The sequence below is a fragment of the Pelodiscus sinensis genome, chromosome 29, assembly GCF_049634645.1.
Source record: "Pelodiscus sinensis isolate JC-2024 chromosome 29, ASM4963464v1, whole genome shotgun sequence".
In the NCBI taxonomy this organism is placed as follows: domain Eukaryota; kingdom Metazoa; phylum Chordata; order Testudines; family Trionychidae; genus Pelodiscus; species Pelodiscus sinensis.
This window is the reverse complement of record NC_134739.1, coordinates 5,551,091-5,572,489: the sequence shown is the minus strand read 5'-3', so window position 1 is coordinate 5,572,489 and position 21,399 is coordinate 5,551,091. Positions and strand designations below refer to the sequence as shown.

At 44.5% G+C, this 21,399-nt stretch overlaps 1 protein-coding gene across 12 annotated transcripts in view; it reads right to left on the bottom strand.

Moving 5' to 3' along the window:
* TANC2 (tetratricopeptide repeat, ankyrin repeat and coiled-coil containing 2) overlaps positions 1 to 21,399 on the bottom strand; it is a 711,362-nt gene that overhangs the window by 604,721 nt on the left and 85,242 nt on the right. For 9 of the 12 annotated variants that reach the window (XM_006125755.4, XM_075911615.1, XM_075911613.1 and 6 more), the window contains exon 3: positions 7,701 to 7,764. The exons of 1 other annotated variant lie outside the window; for it this stretch is intronic. The gene's annotated coding sequence lies outside the window, so the exon portion shown is untranslated. Of the gene's footprint in view, positions 1 to 7,700; positions 7,765 to 12,615; positions 12,671 to 21,399 lie in introns of all 12 variants that reach the window. 2 more of the 12 variants (XM_075911616.1, XM_075911614.1) reach the window with 1 other exon arrangement.

The window sequence follows — 21,399 nt, the reverse complement described above, 5'->3', positions numbered from 1 at the left end:
CCGCTGGTCAGATTCAGCAGCGGCTGAATCAGGACGCCTGGGGCAGAGCAGCTTGGGTGCTGCTGGGTTGGTCCAGTAGCACCGAGGAGTGGCGGCGCTACTGGACCAACCCAGCAGCACCCCAGCTGCTCTGCCCCAGGCATCCCCAAGTCAGCCGCTGCTGAAACTGACCAGTGGCTGACTACAAGAAGCCCCTGCCCCGGGCTTCCTGGAATCAGCCGCTGATCAGTTTCAGCAGCAGCTGACTTGGGGATGCCTGGGGTTCTTAAGTTGAATCTGTCTGTAAGTCAGAACTGGCGTCCAGATTCAGCCGCTGTTGAAACTGATCAGTTTCAGCAGCGGCTGAATCTGGACGCCAGTTCCGACTTACATACAGATTCAACTTAAGAACAAACCTACAGTCCCTATCTTGTACGTAACCCGGGGACTGCCTGTACTGAAACTTCATAGTCATGTTTTCCCAAATGCACATCCATTTCTAGTCCCACACTAACACAAGTTTACTAGCTGCAAAGTATTTACTCCTATATGCTGCAGCCCTAAAATTAAAATGGGCTTTATGTTTCTTAGTATGAACCTGTCATTCTGAAAAGGGTTTTTTTCTCCAGTCATTTAAAGTACTTACTACTGAGATGCTGGGGCTTATATTAGGGAAAACTATTCAACCTAATGTAAAGATACTATAGTAGGGTTGAGGCATTGGTAGGAGAAGCTAATAATGATCTAAAACAGAAACAAGTCAAGCCTCTGAATATTTTTCAATGAAAGTAAATACACTGATCCAGAAACTGAGATTTAATTGTAAACAAGGATTTACTGTTCTGCACAATTTGATTTCCATTTCTGTATTAGTGACTATATAGTATGGTCAGACTCTCTAACACTTTCTAGAAGAATGTCCTGTACACCTTGACAATATATTTTGCTTTTCCCAGTCCAGGAATTACAGTCTATTTACTTTACACACCAATGAATCAGCTTATTTATTCTACATTTTAGCTGTCTCCCTAGGGAATGAATGGGGAAAGGGCATGCAGCTTCTTTCATTACTTAACTTCTATTAAAAAAATATGACATCATAACTTGGATAGCAACTGGTCAGTTAAAATGTTCAACAGACAACAATCTATGCATGCAAAATAGCAGGTGTTGGTATTGGAAAGAGACCAGTAATCCAAGCCAGGGATACTTCCACTTAATAATTTATCTGTTAGGGGGGACTATAACTAAATTGCAAGTTACATAAAAAAAACCCTCATACACATTTTAAAATTAAGTACTTATTTTATCAATTGAACCTGAGCTGTGCATTTACATGCAGACACATCCTATGGATTACACTATGGAACTTTTTCTAAAAAAGCTCTTACTAAAATCAACGCAGCCTACATTAAAATACTCTACACTCTCCCCTTAACACAACCTATTTCAGAAACCTAGCCTTTTAGATTAAACTGTAACATACAAAGACATACAAACTTTGTGAAGCAATTAGGATTACTTGCTAGAAACATACCTGACTCAAGTTAACAAGAGGAAGCAAATGAAAAATTAAACATTTTCTCCTTCACCCACATATATGTTACCATTAACACAATCACTATTAGGGGTACAAAAATCTGTTTAGAAAGATAACCGTGTAACTGCTAAAAATCCTAGCAGTTGCACACTGTAGGCTCAAATAAGCTTTATATTGCAGAGCCCTTAACCAGGAGCAGGGAAGTGGCATGGCCTGGGCCGCTGCTTCTCACAGCTCCCTTTGGCTGGAAAGGCGATCTGGAGCCAATGGGAGTCACGAGACTCTGTGGCTGCAGACCCTTTGAGTAAACAAAGTGGTGCAGGCCCACTAGCTGTTTTCCCAAAGTGTCCTGTGGGAAACACTGCTGTAGAACTGTCTGTGCCATGAACGATCTTTCTCATAGATTTGCTCTGTAATTCTCCTTACTATCTATCATCTTGCAACTGATCAATAAAAAGGTCTCATTTTCTTAAATAAGCTGTAAGTGTATTTTGCCAGTATGGTGGCGTAGTTCACCATACAGAACTGCAAGGAGGCAAAAGAGTATGATTTCCTGCCAAAAAGGTCTAATTTCTTCCAGTCTTTGTCATAGGCAGTTGCTTTGTATTGGGTCTGTTTGCCATTATGATATCCTGCATCTACCACTAATAAATTTGGGGCAAGATGGGAAGTGTGGAATTTGGCTCCCTTGGCCAACACATAGTACTTTCAACCTGACCTCTTGGAAGAGGGTGGGATGATGCAGGAGTTTTCCAAATTACTCTTGCAGGCTCCATTATGGCATCATTTATTGGCAAGGCTATCTTTGCTAAAGGGGAGGCCTGTAGGATATCAGCCCATTTTTGCTGTTTTTCAAGTAACTCTTCAAGAGAGCTATCCAATGCATCTATCACCTTTTCAAAAAGGCCTTGGAATGATTTAAAATAGTCTCCAGTCTTCGTGGATGGGGATATGATAGTCTCATCCAATGATGATGATGACAGGAGTGGAGGAGGCATGATGTCATCCTCCTGAGCCTCCTCTATACTCTCAGTATCATCTTGAGGTATGTCCAAGTGAGGTGAGTGGGAGGTTCCTGCTTCTGTGATGCAACTGCCTGTGTTCCCAAAGGAGCAGATTGTTGAGTTCTAGGGGGCCCATGAATCCCATCCTGCTCAAGTCGCAGGGAGAGGAATGGGTGACAGCCATGGAAATGGTTGTCAAGTCTGTCAATGGGGGGAGACGGGGGAGAAGCAGAGGTAGTTGGTGTAATTAGTCTGCTAGGCCCCTGGTGCACAGGAATAGTGTTAGAGACATAGCCGTGTTAGTCTGACCTTGGTAAAACAAAAGGAAAAACTATGTAGCACTTTAAAGACTAACAAGATGGTTTAATAGGTTTAATAGCTTTCGTGGGCCAGATCCACTTCCTCAGATCACATTCTGAAAGAGAATTGGCATGACCATATATACCAAAGGAATACTGTAAATTGGAGTGATCGGTATTGAATATAAAGCCAGGTCTGAATGAGAAGCGAGTGGTTGACGTACAGTGAAGATCGGTGCCAATGACAGTACGGGGTTGGTCACCCTCTGTACCAAAGGTGCAGCTGAGAGGAGGCTGCAGAGTGGGTTCCTTCAGTGCTAGCAGTAGGGTCACTGGCAGTACCTTTGGTGCTAGAATGGCTATTTTGCTCTTGAATTTTGAGCCTGATGGAGGGCATGGCTGCTTAGCAAACATAGACCCTTGGGACTTGTCCATACAAAACACACACAGTACCTGTTGGTTCAATAAGGATGGTGCCATCAGTACAGAGGTGAACTTTGTTATGGGAGACTGCTTTTTTGAAGGGAAATCATCCCCTGGTAAGGGCTGTCTTTTTTTATTTGATGAGTTTCTTAGTTGGAGGATTCTGAGAAGGTGAAGGACAGAGACCATGATCTGAGGTCACTTTGGATAAACCAGTCTTAGTGATTTCTCCAGGAAGAAAATTTTTAACTGGAGGTAACCTTAAGTGACATCACTGATAGCTGCGTGCAATTGGGGTATTTTTGGGGAACATGACTGTCCCCAAGACATCTGATACACTGAGCATAGCCATCGAAAATGGGTATGGAGAACAGTGTTCCCTATAAGATTCCATCCATGGGTAGCTTGAATCTTCTTTTGGGCGGATTGAAATTTCTTATTTTTACCACCGATATTGAGGTAGTATATGGATGTGCACCCACCAGGACAAACAAAAATTGTAGATATAAATATATATTTTAAGTAGTCCATGGGGTGGAAGATAAATAACAAGGAGCATTCCTTATGATTATTTAATATTAAATTAAATAAAAAGAAAATTAACACTACCCTTGGCAGAAGAAGTGCGTTGTGTCCACAAAAGCTCATGATACTATTTATACATTTTTGTGAGTCTAAGGTGCTACAGGCCCATTTTTTTAAAAGTTTTTTTAGTTACAGACCAACACAGATACCCGTCAGACCCAGATTAAGGGGGGGGTAGCCAGGCAACCGCCCGGGGCGCCAACCTATGGGGGGCACCAGATGGCAGCTGGAAGGGGCGCCGCGTGCCCAACTGCAGCTGGAAGGTATGCAGCGCGCCAGGGGGCGGGGCTGCACATACGCCGTGCACCTGGGGGCGGAGCCGCGCATGCATCGCACGCCCGCTGCCCAGGGCTCAGGAATGGCTCGAGCTGGCCCTGCTCAGACCTTAGAGTACATGTATCATCACCTTTTCTAACAGACAGATGCATGTTTCAAAGATCTTGCAAATAAGGTTTCATCCTACAAAATAGCTAGCACCACACTTGCTGCTTCTGACTCTCAAGAACCAGAATTCTACCAGATACTAAAGATCTGGCCTTAATTCAATACAGTTTACAATGTATTAATTAGTAAGACAGGATTTTAAAAAAAATCACTAAGATCAGTGTTTAAGATATCTTCAACACTCAAAACAATTCTGTTAAAATAATCTCTCTCTTTTTTACCTTAAGCCATTAATACAGGGGTAGGCAATACTTTTGATGGGGGGGCACTCCAAGAATTTGGTAAGTAGTCAAGGGCCGCACTCTTCCATTATATTATGGAGGAGGTGTGGGGCTCTGGGATGGTGGTTGGGTGCAAGCAGCTTGGGGTAAAGGACTGGATTTAGGGACCTGGGAGAGAGTTTGAGTGAAGCAGGCAATCGTGATCTGTGGCAACAGTCTGGAGTGAGGAAGGGGTGCAGGGCCTGAGAGGGGATTGTGACCTGGGACAGGGATGCAGGAGGGGGTGCACGGATTTGGACTGAGACCAGGGATAGTGGATTAGGCTGCAAGGTCTGAGAGGGGGTTGTGACCTGGGATAGGGGTGCAGGGATTTGGGCTGTGACCAGGGATAGAGGATTGAGGTGAAATACCTGAAAGGGGGTTGTGATCTGAGGAAGGTGCAGGAAGGAATGCACTGTCTGGGAAGGTGTATGGAGGCTAGAGCAGGAGTGCAGAAGGTTTAGGTTACATAGGGTAGGAGAGCAGAAGGGGGGCAGAGGGTTAGAGGAACCAGGGAAAGAAGGTCTGGGGTGCCAGCTGGGGCTCCAAGCCAGCATGTTCCTTAGCCTGGGTCCCTGCCTTCCAGCCCCTGTACATGCTCGGAGGAGTTGTAGGAGCCACATGTATTGCTCTAAACTGAATGCTGTAAGCCCAGGGGATGAGGGAGGAGAGGCACTACACATGCTGCCTGGCCTGCAAACATGGAAACTGGCCACTGGGGGCTACTGGATAGCAGGGGCAGCATGAGAAGCTTGTCTCCCCTCCCTCCAGGCGCTCAGCATTCACAAACACACAAACGTGGCCCTGCATCCGGCTTCCCTGAATGCTGGGCGGGGGAGAGGTAGGCAGGAAGCCAGCTGGAGCTCTTGCAGCCAGATCCAACCCACAGATCATCTTTTGCCCAGCCCTGGAGTAGAGGGTTGAGCCAGCTTCTCCAGATGCTGCTGCTTCTGCTCCTCTAAAAGGGCAAGTGCCCCACCTCCCCTCCCACAGATGATCAGTTGAGCTGCGTGCCTGAATGGGGAGCTCTGGACTCTGTGCAGGGCTCAGAAAAGGGCTGCACTCTCACACGGTGCACACCTTACAAAGAACCTTGATGGCAAACCTGCAAGTCAGACATCTTTTGAAACTGGTGAAGCCCAGCATGATGGAAGGTGAGGGTGAGGGTACAGAGGAAGGGATTTTTTTTTTCAAATATTAGGTTAATAAAGATGAGGTTAGAGGGGATCTCTCTTCTGGAAAATATTATGAGAGGAGAGCTGCTATGCTCTGACCTAAGCTTTGGGCAGTAGAGAAGGAACAGAGCTGTCGGTGTGCATCGGTTACACACTCGCAGTATCAAGACGCAGCACTGCATGCTCATTTCCACCCAGAGAATTGCTGCTGTAAATCTCCAGCTATAAGCGCAGGGCACTGAAACATCTACAGTGGCCACTAGGGATGTTAGATAGCAGACTAGTCGACTAACCACATGAATTCTTAGAGGTTAGTCGACTATTCTACAATCCCCAGGGCAGAGGCAGCAGCCAGTGCAATCCAGTCCTACTCCTGCGGAGTCACATGCCACTCCATGCTGCTGCCTCTGTACCAGAGGCAGCAGTGCGGGGTGCCAAGCAGGAGCTGCCTGCCGCCACACACGACTGCCTCTGCTACAGACGCAGCAGCACAGGGTAGCAGCAGCCCTGTCCACAAGGGGTGTAAGCTCCCTGCCAACAGAGGCTGCTGAGGGAGGTTGCTGGGGGAGACTACAGCATGGGAGTGGGGCAAGTGGCACTGCAGAGCTGGTGCTGGGGGGGAACTGACTTTTAAGCCAGCTCCCCCCAGCACCGGCTCCTGCTTCCCCTGCCTTACTGCCTCTGATGCAGAAGCAGCCGGGGGGGGGGGGGGGGGCGGGGAGAGAAATGTAAGCAATCCACTAGATTAACCAATAAGCCTAGGTGCATTGGTTAATCAACTAGTAGACTACTCACTCACACTCCTCAAAGAAGCAGCTGGGTTTATCCTTCTCCCCTCTCCCACATGGACCTCTTCTGGCTCACTCAAGGAAGCTACTGGCCTGTAGCTCATGACATTAACACAAGGTACAAGCTGGACTGATGAACAGTTGTGTTCCCTCAATGCTTTTTATGTTGCTTTGCTGTGAGAGGTACTACTGCTGGGCTGCTCACACACAGCTGCCAGCATGTAAATTATTCCCAGTTACATTGCATGAGTACTGTAGGCAGACATTTGTGAATTACATCACAGAGCAACCCCAGCAAATTCCCAGCCTCAGTCTTTCCCCAGAAATATATATTTTGTACTGCTCAGCTCTCACTTGGCAGTACAACCTTTCAAGGTCCTTCATTTTATTAACAGAAAATAAGATTCATATGCACAAATCCTGTAACTTGCTGCTCTCAGGAGAGAATTTTTTGTTTATTAGAATTAATTATATCATTCTCCTTTAATTTGTTACTAATTGAATCCAGTATCAACTGTTTTGCCCTTGACTTTTCACATCTTATGTCTCTCTCAAACCTGTAGGAGAGCCAGTCACCACAAACATTTCAGAAAAGAAAGCAGAACTGAGAGGAAAAATCTCTCCAAAACATTAAATGCAGTCCTGAGACATGGCTGAGAATTAAACAGACAAATTATTAAGCCAATTTGTTAACCTAACATTCTGTAATAAAGATTGGAATTTTTTTCAGGAAAGCCAGGCTTGGCTGGCTGCTGCTATGGAGGCAAAACACACTGAAGGAAGCTTTTAGTATATATGGAAAAGTTTTATACTATTTTTTATAAGTGTTATAAAATTAATCTTAAAATTACATTATCAGTAATTAAAAACAAACATGTTGATGTTTACAAGCACAGGAAGAAGTTAGAATACTGCATGAATATATTTTTATTCTACTCAGTTTTTATTCCACTCTCTCTAATAAAAAAGATGAATGAAGCTTACACATTAGTAAGGAAGATAGATTTGGGAAAGTGGCATAGAACTATGAAACTAAAAAAAGTCAGAACTATAAAATGAATAAAGGAAGATTGTATCACCTACTCCATTACACCTCTTCAATAATCAAACAACAACATATACTTGAATATAAAAACCACAGGTATTGAAGGAACCGTCTCACTGTTTCAATAAATAAGAGGGGGGAAACGGAGGCCCTCTTACCTTGAAATCTGGAATTGAGTTAAATTTCTACGAGATAAGTGCCTTCTTCCATATACCAAAAATCCTGCAAGAAACAAAAAATCAACAAAATTTAGTACTAAGCTGCTTGAAATATTGCATTTAACTATCTGGCACACTACATCTCACATTTTGGAATTCAAATTAAATCCCACTGAAGAAAGTGTACATAAAAGTCATAGCTCACATTAATATCCCAGGAAAAGCTGCATCAGTTATCATCTATTAGTCCTCCTCACCATTAAAATTCCATACCTGTAAAACTTTGACCCATCAAAATTAACTTTGATCAGCTAAAGCACTCCTCTTCCCCCAAAGATTTTCACATGAGGAATGAAAGAAGTATAATGTAGTCTTTCTTCCAATATAAACTAGAGATGTAAAATCACGTTTAATTAGTTAATGGGTTAAACATTAAGTTTAACTGGTTAACTGATTAAACGGGGGCAGGCAGGGTGGCCATTCCAGCCTTGCTGCTGTCAGCCCTGCATGGGACTGCCAGCTCCCAGCCCGTGCGGGGCCTAAGTGGCAGACCCATGAAAGGCCAGTAGAGCTGACAGCCCCACTTCCAGCCACACAAGAGGGACCAGAAGAGCTAGAGCAGCCCTCCAACCATGGCCCAGTTGTTCCCTGAGAGCTAGTTAACCATTACCTAGTAAGCATCACCCATTAAGAGTGATGTTTACCAAGTAACTTGTTCACTGGCTATTCACTAAGGGTATGTCTACACTACAAAGTTAATTCGAACTAACAGATGTTAGTTCGAATTAACTTTGATAGGCGCTACACAGGCAAACCGCTAGTTCGAACTCAATTAGAACTAGAGGAGCGCTTAATTCGAATTAGGTAAACCTCATTCTACAAGGCCTGACGCCTAGTTGGAATTAACTAGTTCGAATTAAGGGCTGTGTAGCCACTTAATTCGAACTAGTGGGAGGCTAGCCCTCCCCAGCTTTCCCTGGTGGCCACTCTGGGTACCACCAGGGAAACTCTTCTGCCCCCCTCCCGGCCCCGGAGCCCTTAAAGGGGCACGGGCTGGCTACGGTGCCCGTGCCAGGTGCAAGCCTGCCAGCACCCAGCCAGCAGACCCTGCACCTAGCACTGCACGAGCCAGCCACCCGCTGCCACCCAGCCCTCCGCCTCTTCCCAGGACCAGGCTGGTGGCTCCCAGGAGCCTGCCCGGGGCTGCAAGAGGCGGGCGCCCGCCTGGTCTAGCGCGGACCTCATCCACGACCTCCGCACTAGGCACAGGAAAGTGGCCATCTAGGGCAGGATAGCTGCCAGCCTGGCCACCCAGGAGCAGGTGTGCATGAAAATCAAGGTGGTCCAGTGAGACCCCCGACCCTGAGCTTAGAACGGCCATACTGGGTCAGACCAAAGGTCCATCTAGCCCAGTAGCCTGTCTGCCGACAGCGGCCAACACCAGCTACCCCGCAGGGGATGGACCGAAGACAATGATCAAGCCATTTGTCTCGTGCCATCCATCTCCAGCCTTCCAAAACAGAGGCCAGGGACACCATTTCTATCCCCTGGCTAATAGCACTCCATGGACCCAGCCTCCATGAATTTATCTAACTTCTCTTTAAATTCTGTTATAGTTCTAGCCTTCACAGCCTCCTGCAGCAAGGAGTTCCACATGCTGACTATTTGCTTTGGGAAGAAGAACTTTCTGTTATTAGTTTGAAGCCTGCTACCCATTCATTTAGTGTCTTCTAGTCCTTCTATTATGGGAACTAATGAAGAACTTTTCTTTATGCACCCTCTCCACACCACTCGTGCTTTTATAGATCTCTATCATATGCCCCCTCAGTCTCCTCTTTTCTAAGCTGAAATGTCCCAGTCTCTTTAGCCTCTCTTCATATGGGACCTGTTCCAAACCCCTGATCATTTTAGTTGCCCTCCCCTCTCCCAGCCTCTCTCTTCCCCTCTCCCACCTACTTTTCCCAGTCTCCCAAGTTTTGTTAAATAAAGAGAGTTTCTATTTTTGAACACACGTGTCCTTTATTTTGTACATCAGGAAGGGGGGCTAGGGAGGGGTAAGTGGAAAGAGGCGAGGGAGGAATGGGGTACGAGCCCCCGATGGGGAGGACTGGGGTGGCTCTGCGGGCTCCTCAGGATGGAAGCTCTCCTGCAGCCCCCCGATTAACACCCCCCCCCCGGATGGCAGCCTGCGGCAAGTACAGCTGGGCTGATGGCCGAGTGCTGTGATGTGCCGAGTGTAGGCATTCAGGGCACTCCAAGGGTATGTCTACACTACCCCCCTAGTTCGAACTAGGGGGGGTAATGTAGTCATACGGAGTTGCAAATGAAGCCCGGGAGTTGCAAATGAAGCCCGGGATTTGAATTTCCTGGGCTTCATTTGCATAAAGCTGGCTGGCGCCATTTTTAAATGCTGGCTAGTTCGGACCCCGTGCTGTGCGGCTACACGCGGCACGGACTAGCTAGTTCGGATTAGGCTTCCTAGCTAGTTCGGATTAGGCTGTACGCCTCGTGTAGCCGCGGTCCGAACTAGCCGGCATTTAAAAATGGTGCCAGCCGGCTTTATGCAAATGAAGCCCGGGAAATTCAAATCCCGGGCTTCATTTGCAACTCCGTATGACTACATTACCCCCCCTAATTCGAACTAGGGGGGTAGTGTAGACATACCCCAAGACAGGACTGCTTTGCTGTCCCTCATCGAGTTAGACAAGCGAGTGGGGAACCCCTGAGAACTGTCTGTCCGGGGTGGAGGTCGGGACCCTTTAAGCACAGCCCTCAGCTAGCCTGAGACAGCAGCTCCACGCTCTAAGTCCTAATCTGATGCCCTGCCGGCACTGCTTCCAGCCATCCTTAACCTCGGTTCAAGGTCCACTCAATGTGGACATGCTAGTTCGAATTAGGAAAATGCTAATTCGAACTAGTTTTTAGGTCTAGATGCACTAGTTCAAATTAGCTTAGTTCGAATTAACTAATTCGAATTAAGTTAGTTCGAATTAGTGCTGTAGTGTAGACATACCCTAACCTCCCTAACATATACACTCCAATGTGATATGTAAAAAGAAAGCACTATATTATTTTTTCAACTTCTTTCAAGTGTTTTTTTCTGTACACTACTCAGCTTTTTGAGTCAACTCCTAAAGGTATTATTTAGTTTTTACTAGAAGATTACCTAAGCAACACCAGGTAAATTAACTCAAATAAGTTTTTTCTTCATTTAAATCATTGTTCTGAGATGGTGCTGGGAATGAGGGGTTCAATATGAAGGCTGCACAAGGAGAGAGGACTACCCCAGATTCCTCTCGCCGCAGCAGCGTGGGGGTCAGGTGAGAAGCACCTGTCCATGGCCACTACAGAATGCTCAGCTGGGAGACAGGTGCATGTTCCCAGCTGGGGAACAGAAACAGAACTCTGACTGAAGGGGAGCTAAAATTAAGTCAAGATTTCAGGAGTTAGCTTTGTTCTTGTACCAAGTAGCTATTTAATGAGCTCAGCAGGTGGCATCACCTGGTACCTTTGAAAAGGTCATTTATTAATACTGTATTGTACTATATTTTGATTACAGTTTGGTGGAGTAAGATGGTAGCTGTAATGATGGGTGAGTAGACCCTCTTCTTTTGCTTTGAAGCTTGTTCAGGAGGAATCGAACTGCTGTAACCATTAAAAGCTAATTTGTTCTTCATCTTGTAAGTGAATTTTTCCATCTCTAGTTCCAGTCAGAAAATCCAGAATTTTTTTCTTTGATCATATTCACCCTGCCACTCAAGGTCCCTAGACTTTCCCCAGGTAGAGAAGGAAGTAACTTCATGAAAAATACAGCATATCCTCCCCTGAATTACAGCATGCAACACATTCAGAAAATAAATCCTTTGACCTATTTATGAGTTAAAAATAAATAAAACTATGTCCTTTTCAGAAATAAACCTTCTATTGGTACAAGTGCTGAAGGAACTGACCAGAGGCCATGCGCAGCTTGACCTGCTGCTCACAAACAGAGAGGAACTAGTAGGGGAAGTAGAGGTGGGTGACAACCTGGAAAGCAGTGATCATGAGATGGTAGATTTCAGGATCCTGACCAAAGGAAGCAAGGAAAGTAGCAAAATACACACCTTGGACTTCAGAAGACCAGACCTTGACTCCCTCAGAGAGCTGATAGGCAGGATTCCCTGGGATGCTTACATGAAGGAGAAAGGAGTCCAGGAGAGCTGGTAGTATTTTAAAGAAGCCTTACTGAAGGCACAGGAAGAAACCATCCCAATGCGCAACAAGAAAAGCAAATATAGTACAGGACCAGATTGGTTTACCAAGGACATCCTTGGTGAGCTTAAACACAAAAAGGAAGCTTACAAGAAGTGGAAACTTGGACAAATGACTAGGCAGGAGTATAAATATATTGTTCGAGAATGCAGGGGAATTATCAGGAAGGCGAAAGCGTAATTGGAATTGCAGCTAGCAAGGGATGTGAAGGGTAACAAGAAAGGTTTCTACAGGCATGTTAGCAATAAGAGGGTCATCAGAGAGGGTGTGGGCCCTTACTGGATGAGGGAGATAACCTAGTGACAGATGATGTAGGAAAAGCTGAAGTATTCAATGCTTTCTTTACCTCTATCTTCACGGACAAGATCAGCTCCCAGACAAATGCACTAGGCAACGCAGTATGGGAAGGAAGTAGACAGCCCTTGGTGGGGAAAGATCAAGTTAGGAACTATTTAGAAAAGCTAAACATACACAAATCCATGGGCCTGGATTTAATGCATCCAAGAGTACTGAGGGAGTTGGCAAGTGCCATTGCGGAGCTTTTGGCCATTATCATTGAAAACTCATGGAGATCGGGAGAGATGATTGGAAAAAGGCAAATACTGCCCATCTTTCAAAAAGGGAAGAAGGACAATCCAGGGAACTACAGACCAGTCAGCCTTACCTCAGTCCCCGGAAAAATCATAGAGGGGAGCCTCCAGGAATCCATTTTGAAGCACCTGGAAGAGGGGAAAGTGATCAGGAATAGTCAACATGGATTCACCAAGGACAAGTCATGCCTGAGCAATCTGATTAGCTTCTATGATGAGGTAAACTGGCTCTGTAGATATGAGAAAGTCAGTGGATGTGATATGCCTTAACTTTAGGGAAGCTTTTGATACAGTCTCCCACAATATTCTTGCCAGCAAGTTAAGGGACTATGGATTGGATAAATGGACTGTAAGATGGATAGAATGCTGGCTAGACTATCGGGACCAACACGTAGGGATCAACAGCTTGATGTAAGGTTGGCGGTCGGTTTTTAGCTGAGTGCCCCAAAGATCTATTCTAGGACCAGTTTTGTTCCACATCTTTATTAATGACCTGGATGAGGGGATGGATTGCACCCTTAGCAAGTTCTCAGATGACACTAAGCTAGAGGGAGAAGTAGATATGCTGGAGGGCAGGGATAGGGTCCAGAGTGACCTGGACAGATTAGAGGATTGGGCCAAAATAAATCCGATGAAGTTCAACAAGGACAAATGCAGAGTCCTGCACTTGGGACAGAAGAATCCCAGCATTTTTACAGGATGGGGACTGAATGGCTAAGTATCAGTTCTGCAGAAAAGGACCTGGGGATTACAGTGGATGAGAAGCTAGATATGAGTCAACAGTGTGCCCTGGTAGCCAAGAAGGAGAATGGCATATTAGGGTGCATTAGGATGAGCATTGCCAGCAGATCTAGAGAAGTGATTATTCCCCTTTATTCAGCTCTGGTGGGGCCACATCTAGAATACTGTGTCTTCTGGGCCCCCCATTATAGAAAAGATGTGGATGCATTACAGAGGGTCCAGCAGGCGGTAACCAAAATTATTAGGGGGCTGGAGCGCATGACCTATGAGGAGAGACTGAAGGATTTGGGTTTGTTTAGTCTGCAGAAGCGAAGAGTGATGGGGAATTTGTTAGCAGTCTTCAACTTCCTCAAGGAAGGTTCCAAAGAGGATGGAGAGAGGCTGTTCACAGTAGTGATGGATGGCAGAACAAGGAGCAATGGTCTCAAGTTACAGTGGGGAAAGTCTAGGCTGGATATTAGGGAAAACTATTTCCCTAAGAGGGTGGGGAAGCATTGGGATGGGTTCCCAAGGGAGGTGGTGGAATCTCCATCCCTAGAGGTTTTTAAGTCTCACCTGGCAAGGTCTAGGTAGGATATGAGGAAAAACTATTTCACTAGGAGGGTGGTGAAGCACTGGAATGGGTTTGCTAGGGAGATGGTGGAATCTCTATCCCTAGAGGTTTTTAAGTCTCAGCTTGACAAAGCCTGGCAGGGTTGATTTAGTTGGGATTGGTCCTGCCTTGGGCAGGGGGCTGGACTTGATGAACTCCTGAGGTCTCTTCCAGCTCTATGATTCTATGTCAGTGTTTTAATTGTCCTGAATTATCTTAATAATGGGATAATGCAGGCACTTTCAAATTTTCAATGTAGTTAAAGAGAACTGAATGATAAATGTGAAGAAATGAATTCATAATAAAGTTATTAAAATGGCATCTAATTTATGCTTATATCAGGAACAGTCAGGCTTAGGTCCACAGTAAAGGTACATAAATGCAGCTATTGTGACATGAGAGTTACTCAACCAATCACCATTCTTTGTTTAGAGCTAAATTTCATGCAGTAATTCAATTGGTTGGAATTACTCAGCAGTACGAGGAAAACTGGGCACGTCACACATTCCCATTGACAGATTAGTTGGTTCAACTGTCATTACTCATTAAACACTCTGTGGCTCCATGCCAGCTTGTACATCAGTACCTGAAATGCTTGTTAAGTCATTGCTGCCCCACTGTGCATTGAGGCAACACTACCATGGGAAGTGAAGCAGTTGCCCTCTTAAGCACAGACATTGGGACTGAGAAGCAGAGTTTTCCTGCCCCCTTAACACTGTAAACCAGTAAGGCAGCATCTTCATTGACAAAAAAGCTGCATTTGTACTGTTCATTAGCTGTCACTGTAAAAATACAGTGGAAACAAAGCACTTTAGAGTTACAGCAAAACAGCTAACCGAGGTCAGTCTTGGACAGACGATAGACTGCTGACCTCATCTCACTATCTTTATGGTAAAACTTACAAATGCCCTGTCTCCATTTAAGATTCCCAAGCAAGAAAACTACTGCACATTAAATTATCTCTCTGTAAAAAACCTACCTTTGTGTCACTGATGACAAATCCAAAGGGGTCCTCTATGCTAACAGTGCTGCACCTTCCTAAGAGGCAATAGCTATGTCAGCAGAAGCCCTCTCATCAGCAATGAGCTCTCTTATACTGTGAGTTGGGATGGGATAAATGTGTCATTTATATGTGTAGATTTTCCACATTCCTGAACAACTTAGTTATAGGGTCATAAACTGGCAGAGTAAACCAAGCCTAAGACTACTGCAAATTAACCAAACTTACGAGTACATCTCATTGGTTTTGTGATACAAAGCAACTATAACATGAGCACAATTAGCTGGCATGCACTGGCTGTTTTGATGACACTGATTCTTGCCTTGCATTTTTAAATATTATTTAAGGTTAATAATATATATTCAAATCTTCAGAAATACCATATGATAGCAGTCTCATTTAGTTTCCTATTTAGTGTTCAAAGATAACGTTTTGTCATCCTTAATTCCATCCAAAAAACAGCATATACATCAGTAACTTCAGAGGAAATAAACATTGCAAGAATGTTGTAATTATCCCGAAATCAAGCACATGAAAATCCAAGAAATTCAGTTATGGTACCCTATTTTGTGGCTATATACACACATAAAAGGAAACTTGGAAGTGGCAGAGGTGCTTAATGATTTCATTTCAGTTTTCATCAAGAAAACTGCTGGTGACAGGATGCCTAAACATGGTGAATGCTAGTGGAAATGAAGTAGGTTTAGAAGTTAAAATTAAAAAAAAACAAGTTAAAAGTTACTTAGAAAAGTTAAATGCCTTCAGGTCCTCAGGGCCTGATGAACTGCATACTAGAATACTCAAGGCACTGATAGAGGAGGCATCTGAGCTTTTACCTATCAACTTTGAAAAGTCATAGAAGTGGGGAGAGATTCACTCCATGCACTGCACCTGCCCAGAGCTCTAAGCTCTGCATTCCCATTGGCTGGGAATCTGCTGCTGGTTGCTTCTGTGGCACAGCATTGTCTGCAGTGCCAGGAAAGGCAGAGACCCTGCCTTAGCATCCCTGCTGCACCACTTATCGGGAGCCACTCAATATAAGCCTCCCTGCCCCAGCCCTGCCCCTCCCACACCCCAAAGCTCTCATCCTCAGCCTCACCCTGTGGCTCACACTCTAGTCAAATTATGTTAGATTGCAGGTGTGATGAGGTGTGGTCACCTTGAGGTGCTTCCTGGTGTGCTGACAAAGCCAGTGACACTCTCCTTCTTGCTTTCTGAGGCTTCTCACTAACCAATCCTTCTGGGCCAGCTCAACTGATCTTCCCAGCTAAGGCACAGAACTGAAATCATCCCCCTAAGTACCAATATAGACACAGAAATTCTTCAGGCCTGAGGAAAATGCAGTTTTGGGCCCAGAAACCCAAATAAATTATTTAGAAAAGCCCCCCTTAACAACGAAAGGAGGCTGTACACATGGATTGCTCCCCCAGGTAACAATCATGTAACTTGATGGCAAATAAGTAATTTTATTAAGTACAAACAGTAGAATTTAAGTGGTTGCAAGTGAAAACAGGACAGGCAGAGCAAAGTGAATCACAAACTTAAAATAACAAAAACCACATAGCTAGTTCTAACACTTACAACAAACTTACCTTAAAACTGTTCTTATTCCACCTCCAAAACAGAAAAGTTCCTTTTGCCCCCTGGAGTCTTTGGTTCATTCTCTTGGGAGTGGCAGGCCGTCAAAGACAAAGACTGAAAAAACTTTGCATCTTAAATAGCTTCCCTTTCAGGTGGGAATTCTCTACTGTATATTCTCCCCTTCCATGGAAAATTATTTGGTCAGTCCCTACCAGTTAGGGAGATCACATGACTTCCTAAGACCAACCACTGCTGAGATTTAGAGGACAAAAGAGTCTGTTTACAGGTAATCACCCAGACATTGAGGGAAACACCCTTGATGTTCATTTGCACATTTAAAATCATGAACCATTCCATGCTCCATGTCTAACTTTGCATACAAGAGTGATATATACAGGCAGTCCCCGGGTTACGTACAAGATAGGGACTGTAGGTTTGTTCTCAAGTTGAATCTGTATGTAAGTAGGAACTGGCATCCAGATTCAGCCGCTGCTGAAACTGATCAGATCAGCGCCACGGGTCCGGCCCGGGTCCTCTGCCAATTTGCTCCCCGTCTCCCTGGTCTGCTGGCTCCCACAGCAGACCAGGGAGACGGGGAGAAGCTTTTCTTGCCCCGGAGGAGGCGGGCGGCGGGACCAGGCGTCCCGCCACTCCACTCCTCCGGGGCGAGAAAATCCCCGTTCGTAACTGCGGATCCGACATAAGTCGTATCCGCGTAACTCAGGGACTGCCTGTACACCAAAATAAGAAGTAGAAATCCAGCAGACTGAAACAATAACATTGATAGGTTACATGAGATATATTGTCCAAAACATCTTGGAGTTATGCATGATATTGGTATGCAAACGCAATTTTATAAAGCATTGAGAGGGGACCGTCACAACGATTTGCTTCAACAGGGTCATGAGAAAAAAAAAGTTTGAAAAGCACTGTCTTAGACACTAATATGTATTAGTGAATGTTATAAAAAATAGCTATGCTTGTAGTAATTTTAATGTATAATTCATGTTCTAATAACCCAGGGATCTCTTAAATCAGGGAAATAGAAGTCTGTCTATTTTAAAATAGACCAAGAAAGCACCTTTTATATCTTCTTAATAACTGTTCACTACCACTTAGACAGTAAGGTAATAGGAGGTAGATATACTAAAATAGAGGCAAACTTTTTTTTTTTTTTTTTAGGTAGCAGACAGTTCACAATTTGATTCCTGAAAATCTTAACTATTTGTAACATTTTTTGAATAAAGATACTCCTTTAAAAATATTTCAGCAACGTAGTGCCATTGATCTGCTTAACATTTAATAACACAGTAAGGCATTTTCTGCTACTAGTTTATCTATTGTTTATACTTCATATAATGAGCACTGCCTACCCATAATTTGCTTGATTATATTCCATCTGCATTCACAGTGCAGTACATGAATGCTTTCTGCAGTGAGTCTCTCCCCAGTGAACTTCCATCCCCTCAAAATTACAGTACAAATCTTTGTGAATGCAGCAACTCAGAGAGCTGTCAATAAAATCTGCACACTGCTAAAATGCCTTTATTCTTTAAATATCTATCTAATTATACTTGTAAATTCTGCACTTTAATTAATGGTGTGAGACATAATATTTCTCAGAATTTCTCTCTAATATTCTGTAGGCAGACTTTTGAAACAAACATAATTATGAACAACTCCCTCTCTACCCCTTCTTCGCTCTTAAAAAAAAAAACCAACACCAGTCACATTGTTTTACAGTATAAACAGTGGGTAGGCAATAAGCCACATGCAGTTCACCAGGGTTAGCCCCTGCAGGCCATCTGCACTTTACCTGCGCATCCTTAAGTATGGCCACTTAGAGCTCCCATTGGCTTTGGATCATCATTCCTGGCCAACAGAAGTGGCGTGGACAAGGACACTGCTTCCCACAGTTCCCGTTGCCTAAGGGTAATCTGCAGCCAACAGGAGTTGCAAGCAACAGTAAGTGCGGATGCACAAGTAAATAAAGAAGCTTCAGGGGGTAGCCGAGTTAGTTCTTTACAGGTCATCTGAAGAACCCCGGTCATCTGAAGAAGTGGGCTGTGCCCACAAAAGCTCTTGATACCATCTACGTGTTTTGTTAGTCTATAAAGTGCTACCAGACCATTTTATTGTTTTTACGTAAATAAAGCACCTGCAGCTTGCCAGTGGCTAACCTTAGCAAACTGTGATCAGACCACAAGCCATTTACTGCCCATCCCTGATCTAAACCATGCTACCAAGTTACAAAGCATGAGTCAGGTGTATGCTAACATCCTAAAGCGGGAGGGATTTTCCAGTTCACAGCATATGAAAACATTTTCTGGTAACTGAACAAAAACCAGGCCCTATTTCTGGCTCATTTTTCCAAGAAAATCCTTTTAGTTCAAGTAGGCAAGAAGATAGCAGCCCAAATTCTGATTACTTCAATGGCTCTTCATAAGTCTCCAAATCCAATTTTAAAAAACTGCTTCTTGACTTAAAAGCTCTCCACAAAATTACTTTGCCCCCTTTCAATGAGCTTCTATCCATGGGTCCGGATTTAATGCATCCGAGGGTAGTGAGGGAGTTGGCAAATGTAACTGTAGAGCCTTTGGCCATTAACTTTGAAAACTCATGGAGATTGAGAGAAATCCCAGATAACTGACAAAAAGCAAATGTTGTGCCCATCGTTAAAAAAGGGAAGAAGGACAATCCAGGGAACTACAGACCAGTCAGCCTTACCTCAGTCCCCGGAAAAATCATGGAGGGGATCCTCAAGGAATCCATTCTGAAGGACTTGGAAGAGGGGAAAGTGATCAGGAATAGTCAACATGGATTCACGAAGGGCAAGTCATGCCTGACCAATCTGATTAGCTTCTATGATGAGGTAACTGGCCCTGTGAATATGGGAAAGTTGGTGAATGTGATATACCTTGACTTCCGCAAAGCTTTTTAATACTGTCTCCCACAATATTCTTGCAGGCAAGTTAAGGAAGTATGGATTGGATAAATGGACTGTAAGTTAGATAGAAAGCTGGCTAGACTGTCGGGCACAACGGGTAGTGATTAACGGCTCAATGTCAGGTTAGCGGTCAGTTTCTAGTGGAGTGCCCCAAGGTTCGGACCGGTTTTGGATTCCTTAAGGATCCCTTCCATGATTTTTCCAGGAACCGAGGTAAGTCTGACCGGCCTATAGTTTCCTGGATCGTCCTTCTTCCCTTTTTTGAAGATGGGCACTATATTTGCCTTTTTCCAATCATCCGGGATTTCTTCCAATCTCCACAACTTTTCAAAGATAATGGCCAAAGGCTCCTTAATGACATTTGCCAACTCCCTCAGTACCCTCGGATGCATTAAGTCCGGATTCATGGATGTGTGTACGTTTAGCTTTTCTAAATAGATCCTAACCTGTTCTTTACCCACCAAGGGCTGTCCATCTTCATCCTATCTTGCGTCACTTAGCATATTAGTCCAAGAACCCACCTTGTCCGTGAATACAGAGGCAAAGAAAGCATTGAGTACTTCAGCTTTCCCCACATCATCTGTCACTAGGTTACCTCCTTCATCCAGTAGGGGCCGCAAACCCTTTCTGATCACCACCTTCTTGTTAACATGCCTGCAGAAACCTTAGTTATCCTTCATATCCTTAGACAGTTGCAATTCCATTTACGCTTTCGCCTTCCTGATAACCCCTCAGCATTCTCGAGCTATACATTTAAACCCCTCCCTGGTCATTTGTCCAAGTTTCCACTTTTTGTAAGCTTCCTTTTTGTGCTTAAGTTCACCAAGGATTTCCCCCGTAAGCCAATCCGGTCTCCTATCATGTTTGCCTCTCTTGCTACCCATCAGGATGGTTTCTTTCTGTGCCTTCAATAAGGCTTCTTTAAAATACTGCCAGCTGTCCTGGACTCCTTTCGCCTTCATGTTAGCATCCCAAGAGATTCTGCCCATCAGATCTCTGAGGGAGTCAAAATCTGCTTTTTTGAAGTCCAAGGTGTGTATTTTACTACTCTCTTTTCTTCCTTTGGTCAGGATCCTGAAATCTACCATCTCATGATCACTGCTTCCCAGGTTGTCACCCACCTCTGCTTCGCCTATTAGTTCCTCCCTGTTTCTGAGTAGCAGGTCAAGCTGCGCACAGCCCCTGGTCGGATCCTTCAGTACTTGTACCAAGAAGTTATCCCCAACATTCTCCAAAAACTTCCTCGATTGCCTGTGTACTGCCGTATTGGTTTCCCAACAGATGTCATGGTGATTAAAGACCCCTACAAGAACCACGGCCTGCGATCTGGAAGCTTCTCTCAGTTGTTGGAAGAAAGCCTTGTCTACCTCATCCACCTGATTCAGTGTCCTGTAGCAGACACCAACCACAACATCACTGCTGTTGTTTGCTCCTTTAAACTTAACCCATAGACTCTCAACAGGTTTTTCTCCCTCTTTATACTGGAGTTCAGAGCAATCATAGTGCTCTCTTTCATATAGTGCAACTCCTCCTCCTTTTCTCCCCTGTGGCACCTTATAGACTAACAGATTTATTAGAGTATAAGCTTTCGTGGGCAAAGACCCCCTTCCTCAGATGCATGTAGTGGAAATTCCAGAGGCAGGTATAAATATACACGCATAAGAAAAGAGTTCCAATCAAGAGTAAGGCTAGAGATAAAGAGGTCAATTCAGTCAGGGAGGATGAGGCCCACTTCTAGCAGCTGATGTGGAGGTGTGAACACCAAGAGAGGAGAAACTGTTTTTGTAGTTGGCTAGCCATTTTCTTTGTTTAATCCTAAACTGATGAATTGTAGCTCTGCAGTTTCTCTTTGAAGTCTGTTCTTAAAGTTTTTTTAGTAAAAGAATAAATGGACACAAATCAGATATCAGGAATGGCAATACACAAAAACCTGTAGAAGAACACTTCAATCTCCCTGGACACACAGTAGCAGATTAAAAGTAGCCATTCTGCAACAA